General features: G+C 42.2%; 1 protein-coding gene across 1 annotated transcript in view; it reads left to right on the top strand.

Moving 5' to 3' along the window:
• The window catches only part of CAMK2D (calcium/calmodulin dependent protein kinase II delta), a 191492-nt gene that overhangs the window by 35389 nt on the left and 139423 nt on the right, over nucleotides 1–16680 (top strand). The window contains exons 2-4 of the mRNA XM_059469837.1: nucleotides 2868–3084; nucleotides 11842–12021; nucleotides 15341–15433. The gene's annotated coding sequence lies outside the window, so the exon portion shown is untranslated. The remainder of the gene's footprint in view (nucleotides 1–2867; nucleotides 3085–11841; nucleotides 12022–15340; nucleotides 15434–16680) is intronic.

Consider the following 16680-nt stretch of genomic DNA (forward strand, 5'->3'; position numbering starts at 1 on the left):
AACTTTAACATCATCAGTGACTTTTAAAGTTTTATTACCAATAATATTGTTGTTATTATTATTATTGTGTTGTTGTTACTTAGTTTTACATAAATTTGGAGACAAAACACTCTTGCACAGCTACAGGTAAAGAGGAGTGGAAGGTTGTGCCAGGCAGGAATGGTGAGTAAAGCAGAACTGTCAGTCTTTCCCTGTGGGGAAGATGGGAGGGGATGGCCGTGTGGGTGTGAAGCTCAGCCAGACCTGCAAACTTTGGAGCACGAAGGCACAGTGACATACTCTGCAAATTTTAAACACCCCCCAAAGTAAAGCACTTCACAAACTTGAACTTGGTAAACTTTAACTTAGCCAAACTTTGACTGATCCAGACACAACAGGGCACTTTCCAAGGCATTGCCTGGAATTTTTTAGTTTTGTGTACAATGTATTTTGAGAAGAAGGTAGGAGAAAAAGGAGAAAGAAAAAGGAGAAAGGTATGTAGGCAACACCCCGGGGCCCCGCAAGGCCCTGAGGGCCTCTGGATCCATGGCAGGGGAGCCCCGGGAGCTCGGGGCGTGTCCTGGGCTTTGCTCCGCTCCCCTGTGGCTCCCCGGGCACGGCCGCGCTTTGATGGGCCCTGAGGGGACACACGGACACACGGCGCCATTGGGGTGAGGGAGATGGGCTGACATCTTGGGGCAGAGCAGGGGAAGGTGGAGGTCTGCCATGGTGGGTGAGGGTGTGTGAGGGAAACGGGCTGCAGGTGTGTGTCAGGCTGTGGGGTCAGAGTGCCATTTTGTGTGGGACTGTGAGTAACTCAGCCGTTTTGTGTCAGGCTGTGGGGACACTTCACCATTTTGTGTCAGGCTGTGGGGACACTTCACCATTTTTTGTCAGGCTGTGGGTCACTCACTCCGCCATTTTGTGTCAGGCTGTGGGTCACTGCCTCTGCCATTTTGTATTGGGCTGTGGGGTCACGTCACCATTTTGTGGCAGAGCATGGATTACTCCGCTATTTTATGGCAAGCTGTGCGGGCACTCCACAGTGTTGTGTCAGGCCATGGGGTCACTCCACCATGTTGTGTGAGATAGTCAGTTCCTCCCAGTGGTATTCTTTCGTGCAAATGGGGGTGCTGGATGTCCCAGGTCCTACTCTGAATGGGTGCAGGAAATCTCTGAGGAAAAAAAGAAAGAAAATTACTTGTAATATGTTTGATAGTATTTTGTTTTTTTCAGCTAAGGAGATCTATGAATAAAGGGTTGTTATTTTGATCACTATTGATGTGCACTATACCCAAGTACTGGAAGAAGTACCTGTAGGTTTTCAGGATGTAACACTCCCAGATGAGTGCAGGTTCCTTTTGTCATCTGCAAATGACAATAAGGTGACTACAAAATAACACAAGCTCCACTTCAGCATCTCATTCTCTTCAGGGGAATACTCAGTAATGGACATGATTTCTTTTCTGGGGATCATAAGTCAAGGTCTTGATGAAGTGGGGGATTTGTGTCAAAGGCAAGCCAATGTGAAAATATAAAAATGCTTTCTTTTTCTGTGTTATGCTTCCTGCTTTCATCTCTGCCAAGCAAGCTAATAACAAAAAATATAAATACAGATAACCACATGAAAGAAGGTATAATTAAGTACCTGGATTTGAATTAATGGTACAACAAAAGTATAATCCATGATATGGTTTAAAGTTATTTCAATAATTCCATTTGTTTCAGGTATAACCAGGGCAAGGTTGCTGAAGTTTAGCTTATGACTGAAGTTACAGAACTGATTAACAACTGTTATTGTGAATTTTCATAACAAGAGAACAGGGTCCTGAAATGTCATACTGATGTAGCCTGAAAAATACTCTTTTATAATTCCTTATAAACATCAGTGCCTCAGTAAAAGTCAAGTATTTAATCATCTGAAATCAGTGCAGGCCATGACATTTGTTCCCTAGATTTGCTTCATCACTTATGAGCATTACTTGGCAAGGGCCTATTTATTGCTCATTAAATGCAGCTTGCTTCTGCTAGTTGAGCTGGGCCAGCATGCAACAGTGTGCAGGAGAAAGTCAGAACCTTACTCTGAGTGTAGGAATGGTTCTACACCAGCAGTGTGTGGGCACAGTTTGGAAATGGACATCACTAGTGACAACATCTGTAAGGACTTGCCAAAATCCAAAGCTAGGGACTAATTCCTTTTAGATAACCAAGCTGCATTTGTGGTTTTTAAGATGGCTGGAGAAGGAGGGGAAGTGTGGCCCTGTGAGAAGATGAAGAGCACCAAGCTGTGACTGCTGTCAGACTATGAGTGAAGAAATTGCACGTTGCTTAAAAGGAGCATTTTGGGACGGGGAACTGTATGCCATTAAAGAAATGCTTCATATATCATCATCTAATATTCTTCTAAAGAAACACAAGCTTCAAAGCTCAGAATATTGGCAAAACTTGAAGGGCATAACTAGTAATGTCTTACCTTTGGGCAACATTCTGAAGTCCTTCTCTCATGGCATACTTTTTTACAGTAATTGGTTCCAGTTTTATTTTGGTTTTCATCAGCAGATTCCATTACATCTTGTCACTCTGGATGGAGGGAATATAATTAGCATTGATAAAAAGCATATTGGGTTGGTGGTGTTTATCTTCACCAAATTGTTTAGGCTCTCAAGTGACCCCTAAGCAATCTCTTGGCAGACCTGAAGAATTGATCTCTTATTACTCTGTGGCTATGGAGAATTTGAAAGAAATCTACAGTGAAGGATTTGAAAAAGTACAGAGGGAGCACATAGCTCTGGCCTTCAGCCCAGGTGACTTCAGCCTCTTTTGTCTTTAAATGTGATTTCTTTGAGGCTTTTACTGCTGCTAGATTTTTTTTCTCTTCTCTTTGCAAGGAAAAGGCTGCATGATTAATTCTGCTTTCAACATTGGATGTGAAAGTCTGCTTAGAAAGCCCCTGCATGGAATGGCAGCAGAGAAGAGCAAGAAGTGTCTGCTTTTTGTGAGGAGGAACACAGTGTGCTGTTTCCCCTGCCACAGCCACTGAGCCCTCACCAGCAGTCATTCAACTCCTTAGCCTGTGAGCCTGCCAAGATCCAGCAGTTATCCCAGGTAATGAGCAAGCTGAGATTAAATGGTTCCTGTCTTTCTCTCCCATTTCTCTCTTACCCTGCAGCCTGACTGAACTTGTGGAGTGCTTATATTGAAATCTGTGGAAAAGTCTCAGCAGGCTGAGATCCCAGTGACATTTTGTTTCTTTCTCGTCCATGCCAGAGGCCAGCATGGACCTGTACTAGAAGACAGTCCTTGAAATCCAGGTGGAGTCGTGTCTTTCCTGTGTTAGCTGCGCTTGTTCCTCAGAGGCACACAGGAAACATTTCCTATAGCAGAGTCCTAAATTCAGCTAAATTCATAAACATCCAATAACCATTCTCACTGTCCTGTCTGCTTACACAGTAGCCTTATGAAACACAGAACACAATGTCTTCCCAGAGGCACAGGGTTCAGGTTGCCATTTCTTATCATTGTCTTCAAGTCCCATTTCATTGCTCAAACCCAGGAAATTCTGTTTAACTGGAAAGTAGCTGTTTCTTGAACTAACATGAAGAAAAGCATCCACTTCTGACTTAGATCAGGAAAATATGGAAAATCCATTGCTTCCCACTGTAAATCTCTTGCAGTAGTTAATATCTGAGTTAAAGGTATAAATGCCTTCTTTCTAGTTTGATTTTTGGTCTGGTTACAGATTCCAGCTTTGTTATTTTTATCCACAAGACAAAGAGTCCTTTGGCACCTGCTGTTTTCCTCTCTTGATTGTACATCTGTATTCCAACCTTGAATGTTTTTTTAGAAGCTGAACAGATTGGCTCCTTAGAGTCTAATCATTTTATGGCACTTTCTCCAGTTCCCAAGTAGGAGCTGAAGTTTTTTTACACCCCTTCTCCAGATTTTCAGTAGACTGTACAAAGTGTGGTCATCAAAAGTAAATAAAATACTCCTATATTAGCGTCCTTCAAATGATGTACAGGAATATTACCTCCTGTGGAGGAAGCCCTGTGGGCTGCATTGAGCCTAGAGCATCCCCTGCTGCTCTGGGCTTGGGATGGCACTCCCAGGCAGAGAACTGGCTGTGGAATTTGTGATTATTTTTGTTGTTCTGTGTGAGGCAATCTTTTACTCCTTAGGTGTTGTTTATTCTTAGAAAGAAAAAGAAATAACCAAACCAAACACTCAAGTTTGAAAATATCCCAGAAAAAGGATTTCATGTTTTCTCACAGCATTTCCATTCTCTGTCTCAACCCCTACAACCATATTATAAAAGCTGCCTGTGCAAAGCAGAAAAAAGAAAAAGGATATAGAATAAACTTTCTCATTATATTTTATATCCCATAATATGCTGACAGCAGCCATGCCTATAATGTGTAATTCAGGAAAAATACACCTGTCCTTGTATGAGGATTATGTTTTCAAAAGTCACTTTTCCCCATTTCCTCATTCCAGAGGGTAGGCTCTGTTTAATTTCCCCTAATTGAAATCAGAGAAAATATATTTGTTCAGATATAGCCCTCAGGGTCTCATGCATAGTAGGAGTGTTTCAGTGGTTGCATTTCCCAGCAGAACATGTTGAAGATCTTAGAGGCGAGTAATCAGTGCCATAAAATAGCTGCTCCATTGCTATAGTTACAGGGAAATCTTCTTTCTGATTTTCCTGGTTCCAAGTGCAGTGTGCTGGTTTGTCACTGCTGAATGAGGAAATTCACTCAGTCTCTCTTCTAATTCCAGAATTCATCAGGCAATAATTGTCCAGTGATACTACTTCCCCAAAGATCATTTATTTTACACTGGTTTTTTTTCACCAAGTACTTTCAGAACATATCAGGAGAAGTAGAATTGCAGTGCAAGGGAGTCAGTACTGCTGGAAGCATGAACAGCTTTGATAATGAGAGTGGGGCAAGTCTGAGAGTTTGTAGTTCCTGCTGAGCACAGGTCCTGGTGAGAGACACACAGGGGTGTAAAAGGGCATTTGGGGAATTACTGAGGTAGGTGTGACAGCAGTAAAGCAAGATTGTTCATTATGGGGAGGGTAGATGGAAGGAGAGCAAGCTCAGGTGTAAAGTTCTCAACACTTTCCTTGTATTCCCAGTGGAAAAGCCGTGTCAGGGACTCTTCTCTGTATTGTCTCCCAAGACAGAAGACTTCCCAAGGTGTTAAAAGTGTGTTTCTGGTGCTGAGATTTATCCTGCAACACAGTAACCTTGGTTTACCTTAAAGAAAGGAAGGAAAACAAAGGTTTTATTGTCCATCTTTAGCATCTCTCACCCATTATCACTACATTAGATTTCTCCTGATTCACCCAGCCCTCAATCTCTCACTCTTCCCTGGGATTTTACCAGTCTTCTTGTTTGTTCTGTTCCCTTGCAGTTGGAATTTCTTTTCCTTGGAGGCAGTGCTTTCCCAGCAGTGCTGGCTGTGCACTGGCCCTGTGAGTGTGTCAGTTTTGAAGCGATGCGGGTGTTTCCTGCTCTGTAATACGCCATAAACAGGTTACCCTCTGCATGGAAGATTAAATCCATGCTTTTGTTAGCAAGTTGAAGCACAGGCTTTAGCTAAATTATCCCCAATGCCTTTGCCTGGCCATCTGTTTCCAACGGAAATGAGTCTTGGGCTTTAATTGTAAATCTCTTATGAATATTGTTTTTCTTTTCTTTTCTGTCCCAATCTGCCCTTTTGGAGATTGGTTCAACTCTGCCTGTGTTGTCTGAAAGGTGGGTGGGATCACCAGTGTGGCTCATGGTGTGATTCATTTTTTCTATTAGCCTTCCTGTTAATGACTTTAAGTCTGTTTATACTCTTGCTGCAAGTTGAAGCAAAAATCTGTGTTACCAAACCGTGTTCATAAATTTGCTACAGATACGTGTTCATTGTGAAGCAGCCTAAGTACAAACATGTTAAACCATATGGAAAATCCGCCCCCATCTTGCTGAATTGTTCCAATGTTTAATTACCCAGATTGTTAGAAGTGTGCACCTTCTTTGTAATTGTTTTTCTGATTCTAATTTCATGGTTTAGCCCTCAGATCATCTTAAAATTCTTTATGTATGAAGGTGTGCATAGATTGAGACCAAACACAAAAAACTCCTAGTCCAGGTGCTGCTCTCCAGCAAAGCATTACTTATCTCAGTAAGGATTTGTCATTAAAATGTTGTGTAGTTTATTATTTGTTTCCAAAGAAAGGGTGAAGTCATTCTCTTTATTTTAAATTAAGTGGGGGACTGGGAGGAGGACACAGCGTGCTCTGGGCTGAGGTGTCAGGGGAGTCCTTGGTAAGATCCTCCCTGGAGCCCTTCCCTTCTTCCTGGGAGATAAAGGGGGAGGTGTTCACATCCTGCACAGTGCAGGGCAGTAACTCCTTTTTGTGACCAAGAAAGAAAAGACAAGCTCTCTGAGTCACACATCCTGGCACCTTTTCCAGCACTGCTGGGGAACTTGGCCTTTGCTAGTCAGCACAAAGACCTTGAGCAAGAGAGGAACTTCTTTTTGCCAAGCTTTCCTCCCCAGCAGAGGCCAACTTGCAGCAGCACGGCCTGGAGATGAGTCAGTGCAGGATGGACATGGGTAAGCACTGTTAGCCCACCTCTCCAGAGACAGCTGCAATTATTTCTTCACCCCAGAACCACTGAGCTGGGCAGGTGTTCAACACTCGGCACTGAAATCTTGGGCTATGTGCACGTCTTCTGCTCCAGCTTTTACCCCTGCCAGGTTCACTTCCCATCCCTCCCCCTCAGCTCTTGGTGCTTGCCATCACTTAGGATCATTCTCTTTAAAGGATTTCGTGTTTAGAAGGGTGCCAGGTTGCCTTTTCATCTTCTTGAAGATGCTTTCTCTCCAGAGTGACCAGAGTAACTTTTATCACCATCACTGGAGGGATTTAAAAGCTGTGTAGATGTGCTAGGTGGGGACACAGTTAGTGGTGGCCTTTCTGCCACTGTTAAATCAGTCCGTGGGTTTTCTTCCTGTATGATTTTGCTCTGCTGAGTTCTTGTACAGAAGCTGTATCTCCACTAAGTGCTTCATGCAGGTTTTAAAGCAGTCCTGAGCAGGTTTTGCTATTATTTTATAGAATGAGACAGGGAAATATCTTCACACTCACCTCTTTCCCCTCATTTCTGTACTAAGTTCAGTGAGTGAAAATGATTCACTCTGATTTGTTCTCATTCCTGCTCAAGCTGTCTTCTTCCTTTAAAAATACAATATTTCTTCTCACATTCTCTACAAATACTGTGGCTGTGACTTCTTCCTCCAGCATTCCTCATAGAGAAGTGTAGCAGCAGCTCCTGTGAAGAACAGGCATCTGAGAAGCATGAGACAAAAGGTGGGATTGTATCTGGTTCCACTCTCTGCACTTCTGGGAGCCCTTGGAATAAGGGTAGAGGATCCAAGGATCCTTCAGCTGGACCTGTAAGCTTCTGGGCTGTGAAATGTAGAATGATACAGAAGCAGAAGATGGAAGATAATGACAGAGTTCCCCTCAAATGAAGACTCTGGCTTTACACACTCAGCCTCTATGAAAAAATACAGGTAGAATTGGTTTATGGAGCAGGAAAGACATTGATTCTTCACCCACTTTTGAACAAAAAACTCCGAACAACAGAAGCATTTGTGTGGATTTTTATATGAGGAGATGACTTCAGTGTATTCTCAGTCACAGTCTATGTGAATATTTAGTACAAAAGGAGATATTTAGGCAATGAAAGACAATCCAAGACACTTGTAACTGTTATGATACAATGCTAGCAAAGTTACTGTCATAGGAACACAAATAGTTGTATTAAGCCTCCTGACCCAGGACTTTGGGCACCTCTACTTTTCCATCCATAAAAATCCTCCTAAATCAGTGACCTCTGGGTGTTGATGGCTTGTGCTGGGCCCTCTCTACATACCTTGGGAAATGTAGCTTGGAATATATTTGTTTCAGGTTCCAGCTGCTGTGCCTGGAGATGTGAGAAGTGTGCTCAGGCTCATTAAACCTGCAGGACCTGGAAGCTGTGCCTGTGGTGACAGCACAGACAATATTCCACATGAAACCCAAGCACTGGAGCTCCTTGGCATGAGGCACAAGCAAGCACTCAGGAGCAGTTCCAGAGCTGACTCCAGCACGTCTCCTTGTTTTGCAGCTGCTCACCAAGAGGTGGTTTGTACAAAAACACTCAGAAGGGAAACACGTGTCCTCAGGGAAGCTGGAGATGGAAATAGTTCTCATGTGAGGATCACACACAGAGGGACTGGAGGCTGCTTGGGGACTTTCTCCAGAGACCAGAGACTTTTGCTGAAGATTCTGGGGAGCTGAGCTTTCTCCTGCCTAGAGTTTTGTGGGGAAAACAAAAAGCAGTGTCAGATGTGGAGTTCTTAGAGAGGATAATATCCTTACACATCTTCATTTCCCCAGGCTAAGAGAGGACTGCTTTTCCAAAACATGGATAAGCCAGCTATGCTACTGTACCACTTCAGTTGTTTCCAGCTATAGGCAGAGATCCAGAGGCATTCTGGATCCATAAGGTGCATTCTTGATTCCAAAAGAAGGAGTCTTTCCCTTTAAGCCTGCTCATTTCTTCAATCTTAAAACAACTAACCTGAAATACTCTTATTTCTTTTAAGCTCTGCTTCTCAATTTGCTTTTGAATTGCTTTCATCTAGAGTGTGAAATTCCAAATGACTGCAAAAAAAGCTGTCTGAGGAATATTCTTGGCAGTACTGCTAGCAGAGAGTACAGGAAACCTCACAAGAGAGTTGGTTCCAGCAGCACTGCCATCCACGTTTCACAGCTGCAGGGACATTCAGAGCAAATCCAAACACTGGCTTTCCCTTCAGCAGAGCCACAGTTACCCAGGACACATCCCTGGAAATGTCCAGGGCCAGGTTGGATGGGGATTGGAGCCACCTGGTGCAGTGGGAGGTGTCCCTGCCCATGGCAAGGGGTGGGTGGATGGTCTGTAAGGTCTCTTCCAACCCAAACTGCTCCTGTGAAAACACTTGCAGGGGCCCCTTGAACTGCTCAGCAGCTCTGCATGGGTACAGTGGCCTCATCTGTGCATGAAACACAAATTCTGTTACTAGTGCAAGCTCTTGAATATCACCTGATCTGCAATGTCCTTGAGATGGAAGGGGCCCTCAGCACCCCATTCTGGCCAGGAGATTATCCCTCTGGAGGAGACACCATGGAGGAGGCCTGAGGCTGCCCTGGGCAGGCCAGGCCATGGTGGCTTTGCCTTGAAAACAGAGAGGCCTTCATTGCAACGGCCCCAAGATCTCCAGGGAGTGAGAGCAACTCAGAACTGCACTGCTGCCTTCACCCTGTGCTGTGTGTTCCTGGATGGTGCAGAGCCTCAGCTTGGCCTTGGCTAAGCCGTGCTGTACAGTTTTCACAGGGAACCCTGGTGAAGGAAGGAATGATGAGGAGGACTTCATTTTATTAGAAGGTTAATTATTTCATTATACTATGTTACACTATGTTACATTACATCTAAACTGAATCTGCCAAGCACTCAACTCTGCACACACTGCACAGAATCTTGTGACTGTCAGCCCACAGTCCCGACTCACACACACACCTGGCCCTGACAGGCCAAGGAAGCAAAACACCATCACTTTGGGTAAACAGTCTCCATATTGCATTCTACTTTGGCACAAACACAGGCACAGCAAATGACAAGAATAATTTTGGGAAGAATTGTGCCTTGCTTTTCTCTGTGAAGAGAAATGTGAGTCTACAGTGCTGCAGCTATGGGGCTCCTCGGTGTGCCCCTAAGGGCAAGGTAACACAGGCCCTGCAGCCAGGGCTGTACCCTCACACCTATGCTGGCATCGCTGCCCTGCTCTTGGGCCTTAATCTCACCTGGCCTTCAAGTCTGCAACAGAACCAGCACTTTGTAGGCCAGTTACTTTCAGTGGTATTTTCCTTTTAAGCAGTACAGGTGTTATTTTTTTATGGGTTTCGCTAAATTTTCTCATTTCTCTACTGGAAATGACAGATTTTTTTTCTGATCCTGGCAACTGCAATAACCACATAACCCTGAACTTGCTATTTAACCCATTGATGTTGATTTAGGTGAAACCATCAGACAGGTCTCATACAGTTTAAAAAAATACCATTTATAGCAGTGTGTTTGTGAATACTGTGAACAGTGAGGTGTGGCAGGAAAGACTTAATCAGGAATTTTTATGCAGGACTCTGACTTAGCATTTTCTATCATATAATATTGGAATAATACAACTTTCTTGAGGAAGATTAATTACTGAGTAAAATTTCAGAATGGACTAAAATTGGAATAAAAGTCAACTAATATGCTTCTGACAATTTTCCCAAATATATTAAACCTAAGGAAATACCTGAGGGTATTTTATATTTAATATGTTAAGGTATTTAAGATATTTTAATATTCTAAGGGTGTTTCAGGAATAGGAGATACCCTTTTCTTGCAATGAATGACTTTAAAACAGAAAATAGTAATCATGTAGAAGGGCAAAGTATTAACAAATACTTGATTGCACTAAATAATCCTCTTTAAAATTTTTTCTGATTGTCCTGACCTTTTCTTTTTGTCACTTAGCTGATCTGCATGTTATGAGTTACCAGTTGAATTTGGTGTAGAAACAATTAAACCCAGCTCCCAAGTCTTGCAGAATGACTAAAGCAAAAGCAGATGACAGCTGGGAGATAGCTGTGCAATAGTATTCACTCTTCAGCAAATAATCCATGGCAAGCTATGGAGGCTTCTGGGGAAAACACTGGGAAGAGGGAGTATACATTTTTGTCATCTTCCAAAAAAAAAAAAAAAAACAGGTTACACACATACTATGTTTGTAGTAAGTAAAGAAAGTCCTGTATAAATGTCAGCATTCTAAGAAAATTTCTTGTACCCTAACACGCACACACACCAAGAGCCTGCTTTTGTGGTAAATAGTAGCTTCCTTACAGGTTTTTATTCAGTTAATGTGGAATCTCTGAATTATGCCATATTGTCAACTTACAAAATCTAAAAATATAAAAAAATCCCTTTTGGTCTCTTAATTCACCTGCTTTGGCAGCACACCCTGGCTGCAGAGGGCTGCATGCTCACTTCTCATGCAGGAATCACAAACTGGGTCATATTTATTCACTTATTTCTCACACATCCTAGCCTCTTGCTTATGCTTTTTTCACAGCTGCACATTTTTCAGAGACTTCAGTGAAGTTCCTTGTCAAGTATGAGTGCAGTATGAAAATCACTGAACTGGTTAGACAGAGATATAATTTACCCAACATATTCAAGATCAAAGAGAGCCAATAACCTTTTTTGCTCCCAAAGTGGATTTAACATCAGAAAGAAGGAACATATGGTTTCATCTTTTGTTAAGTTATTACTTTTATTCTTTTTCCTTTGCCTTTCTTTTTTTTTTTTTTTTCTGATGTAAAATAAATAATCCATACAGACAATGGATACTAACAGTGTGAGGACTGAAAACTCTAAATCAAGCAACAGGTCATGGAAGCAGAGCTGTGTGGAGGTGAAGGGTACTCTCAGGACTTATTTACATGTATCTAGATAATTTACTTTTGTTTTAAGAGACTGCTTGAGTCCAATTACGGTCACTTTGCGTTGATGGAAGTGTCACACTTGATTTATGTGCACAGTGATTGTACAAAACCACGGCCAGGTGAGAAATTGCCTGACAGTTCCCTTGGAGCTCCAGGAAAAGTTTGCTCTGTACCATTTACTTTGCTGTGACTTGGAAACTGATAGCAAGGTGCAGGTGGGACGAGTACGTGCTGTGGGCACTCTGTATCTCCTGTTCCTGATGCTGGTTGCTGGCTCTGACTTCCCCCTCCAGGACTAAACCAGAGGCTTAGCAGTGTCGGAGCAAGAAGAATCCGGGTACCATGTGAAAGCAGCACCTTAATACAGCAAAAACCCTCAGCAGCTCCTCAGGATTTGGTGGTGTGGAGTGCAGTGGCCAAGGGAATGAGTTGGAACAGGCAGAAGTTACCCACATTCTCCTCCACCATGTGTGGTAAGTGTGTTCTAATATTCTTTTCATATATTGCATATAATGTTGTTTTCCTGGGAAGCTATGGGAGTTGTTCATTGGGAATGGCAATCTTTTTCAACAGTTTCTCCTTTTCAGTAAGAGAAATGCTTGGAAAAAGTTGTCCTATCCCATTGAAACCCTGAGAAATTTCCAGGCAGGTGAGATGTAGAGTCACTCACTGGGTTGTAAACTCTGATTCTGCTTTACTAAAACTTTATGATATTTCTGTTCAGTGTCTACATGTGCTCAAAATGCAGTTTTAGATCTTTGAAAGATTCCATTCCTCTTCCCTCCAGCAGTACCTTAGTAGTCCCCAGGAGCAGGCTCTTCCTGCTGGCTTGGAAAGCCATTTTACCTACTGCAAACACCAACAGCCTTTGGAATAAACAGAGCTCCCAATGAGATCTGCAGGCCTTGGAGCAGGTACAGCCTGCTGCAGGGTGACACAGTCACTCACCCGCTCACACACAAGGTGCACAGATGCACACTCACCTACAAAACCCTCCAAAATCTCCACTACTGCTCAAAAACAATCAGCACAGATGACTAAAACTACAGGGTTTTTTCATGGCTTGGCAGAAATCACTGTAAGGACTCTCAGCATGCAATAATATTTTCCCCTTGGAGTTTGGAGAGTAAGAGTTAAGAGAGCTCAAATCCTGTATTATTCTGGGCAGCTGTAAAGGAAAGTATTTTGTATTGCTGGAATTGCTGGAGCGTGTACTTCAAATTGAAAGTGCTCACCAAACTGAAGTGGTCTAAATTGAAATTACCGTGGTTGTCACAAGCTTTAGTACTTCCACTAGTTTAAACAAGGAGAGTGGAAATTAATGCTAAAAAAGACAAGTGTAACACATATACACTTAGTCTGCTATCTTTGCAGTCTTTTAGCAGGGTGATTGTTGAACATTTTATACAAAGAGAATCAAGTCCTTGTTTCATTCCTGTAGCGTTCCAAATATTGCTTCTGCAATGATCTCTTATCAAATCTCAGTGGAACAGCTTTTGAATTGATGTGAATTGTCAGGTTTTTGGTTTTGGCTTTCTGGTTTTTGCTGCATTGGTGACTAAGTCATTAAAGCCTAAAGCTAAAGGGAACTTCTGTGTGTAGCCACAGAGACAACATTCAAAAATATTTATAGCCAAGAATAATGCAAAAAGAGGGAGAATGAATATACAAGTGGTGGCCTAAATGCTTTTTTTGCTTTGGTTTCTCCATTTCATCAGCTAGTATGGCTGTTAGAGTCCCTTTACATTAAAAAGAAAGGAGAGAAAAAAGAGCAGGATATCTGGGGGCAAAATAAAAGAGAAAACAAAATTGTAGCTTTTGGGACAGTAATTATTCTTTCCAAGCGTAGCAATTCAAATGGGTCATAAGTGGGTGAAATGAAGATGACTGTGAAGGACTCCAGCAGATACAATGTGTGCCTGTTCTGTGATTGTTGCTCTAATCTCTCTGCCTGCTCTGGGGAAGTGCCCCGCATGCTGCAGTTAGTGCGAGTGACAGCTGTCCTTTGGTGCTGCTCCCCGGCATGGCTGCAGGCCATCAGCTGACCAGGCTGCTGCTCCCAGCTCCTCCTTCTTCCCTCCTGCCTTCTCCTTCAGCTCAGAGCTTTCCTCTTCCTCTGTGTCACAGAAGGAGCACCAGTTATCTTTATCTACCCTCCAGTAGAGAGAAAATGGTAATGCTTCATGTTTCTTTCATGGCCCATCATAAATCTGTCACTTTGAAAAATAAAAAGATGGAGTTAAATTAATTACTCTCATATTGATTCCACTTGGCCAGATTCATTAGGCAATGCTATCCTTGCATAAACCCCCAAATACCGCTCTGGGTAAAACCTGGCAGAGAAATGCATTGGACTCATTTATATTTCATTGTTTAAGTGGTTTCCTCTGTAAATCTTTCACAGATGATGTATATATTGAGGTGAATAGCAAAGCAGAAAACTTCAAAAAACCTTGACTGCAAACTTTCAGGGTTCCTGTTACGGTAACCTCTCTTAATCAGAAAGAACTAACAGCTCTCTCCTAGCACAAGCTGATTGGATTTTTACAAATGGTGAGTAATTACCTAAATACCAACACTTATACAAATACTTGCCATTAACAAACTGCATTAATTAGTAAATGGTTGCACACAAGACTCTGCTAGTGACTTACCTGTACACAAGTCTTATTATTCACATAAACATCTATTATTTGAACTAAAATTGAACTCCTATGCCAGGATGTAGAACAGGAGAGGTGGCCATTAATTTCTTCCATGTCTCTAATACTTGACAGCAAAAGCATTAACTTACTATCTATTTATTATTATTACTGTTCCTTTACACTTGAACTGGTTCAGAGAGACCATTGTACTCCAAATGTGTAAATTATGGAGAGAATGGAGATGGCTCAATATAAGTAAAGCCATAGTAGCTCACAGAGTAGTGACCCAGGAAGAGTCTCGTGTGGTAATTGATAGCAAAACTAAACATTAGACTTGTAATCATGCAGGGGCCATCAAAATTAATTGTATTTGAGTGCAAACTGTCGCAAAGCTTAATCTCTTCAGGGGAGGATTTGTGGAAGTGCAGTATCCTTCAGGGAACCATGCAAATCTGCATTGCAATTGCCTTTTTCCTGACGTTTCCTCAGGGATCACAGAGAATTTATAGGGAGGCTGCATTTTTTTGTAGTCACACTGCCTTTACCAGCTGCACAAATTCTTCCTTGAATGACTACATTCCACAAGAGCTATTACAGAAAATGCTGAGATTCTTATTTTCATTGGCTTTAGTTGTTCTGCAGAGACAACTTGTCTCTAACAAATACCCAGAGAATGCAGGTTCCAGGAGTGAGAAAAGCCTGCATGTTTATCCTTTCCACTGAGGGTGTTTGGAAAACACTGTTACATCTGCATGCACATTGTGTGCAACTGAAGGGGAACAGTGGTTGTGATTGCAAAAGAAGTATTAAAAAGAGCCTTGACTTGTTGTGCCTGTGCTGTGTGGGACTGGATACCCAAGGCCACATAGACCAGAGATTTAATTCCTGCTTTTATCTCTTCTTGTGTTGCTGCCTGGGAATTCATTACCTTTATCAATACAGAAAAATGAGCTCTTTTCTTTTAAAGCAACAGCACAGTAAAAGTAAGCAAATTGTGACCTCATTTGTTGGTAGCAGTGGTGAGATGAACTGCAGCTCTGACCTATTTCTCCAGAGTTACAATTATCTGCAGTAATGGTACCATTTTGCTTCTTAAATCCTGGATTATTGTAATTTGAGATTTAGAGAAGTTTCTCTCTGCTTACAGACCTTGGTCCTTCAGGGGCAAGCCAGCATGAGGGATGAATGAATACACATGAGGGAGCAAAGACAAGGCAGGGGATCAAGCCAGAAGGATTTGGTAATTTTCATTTTAATATTTTAGATATATATCATTTAAGAAGTTGTTTATGTAATCAACATGATTTTATTTCCATGTACATATAAAATATATGTTTATATATATATATATATATACACATGCAAAAATGTACTTCCCTATCCATATGTGTCCCCACATGGAATGATCTAAACCGGGGTCACATGGTGAGGGGTCTGAGTTTTTTTCACTTGTCTGGCAAACTCCACTTTGCTGAGACATGATCAGCCTCTCTGTGCACCATGGGAGTGATAAATATAAAAGACATCAAGAAATCAAGTTCTTAGATATTCAGAACCAAACCCCTTGGTGATGGAAGTTGACACAGCTGCCTTTAAATCAATTTAATACTTGCTTAAATCAATGGAAGGAAAGTGAATTTCATTGTGTGAGGATCTGGTATTTATAATCTGATTTCATTTTTTATTTATTAGCAGTGTATACAACCTTGAAGAACAAGCTTTTTTCCCCCCCTGAGTTTTACATGTATCTCTATCACCAAAATGAGCAGAAAATATGTTCATATGTTTTCCTCAAGTCAAATTTCCATGGTAAATTTTCAGCCTTCAGAATATACCATAGATTCAGTGGGTTCTTGGCCATGGCTGTGTTTGGTCAAAGCTGGACTCGATGGCCTTGAAGGTTTTTTCCAGCCCCAGTGATTCCACAATTCCATAGGTTTTGTTGTTTCACCACTCAGGGTACTGTGAGCAGCATTTGCAGCAGCGTTGTGTTGGTACCAAACACAGAAATCTTGAGTCAGGTTCTCACCCAGCACAGGACCAGCTATAAACCTGAGATTTTAGCAAGAAAAACCCCAACAGACCAAACCAACCAAACCAACTAATGTCTCTCTATTTACCACTGCTTTGTACCACATCTTCAGCTTTGTGCCAGCCCATAAACACAAAACACATAACTCCAGGACTTTTCCACAGTTATGTGCCACATGCTAGAAACTGAATTCCCTGTTGTCACCAGGAGCAGTGCACAGACCATCCAGGCCATGGATTTCACAGCAGTTTCACTTACTTTATTCAATCCTGCTGGTTTTCCTGCCTTCAGTTGAACAGGAAATCATTCCCTTTTTGGTCCCAGATGTACTCTGTAGAAGGTGATCACATAAAATGAATGGCTGCTCAGGGCTGACTTTTCCTCCAGAGCCTTTCATCTGGAGGGTATCATTGTGTTGGGTATTGTCATGTGTGTCAGGGGGATGCCACAAGCAC

This window comes from Ammospiza nelsoni, chromosome 4, assembly GCF_027579445.1.
Source record: "Ammospiza nelsoni isolate bAmmNel1 chromosome 4, bAmmNel1.pri, whole genome shotgun sequence".
NCBI lineage: Eukaryota > Metazoa > Chordata > Aves > Passeriformes > Passerellidae > Ammospiza > Ammospiza nelsoni.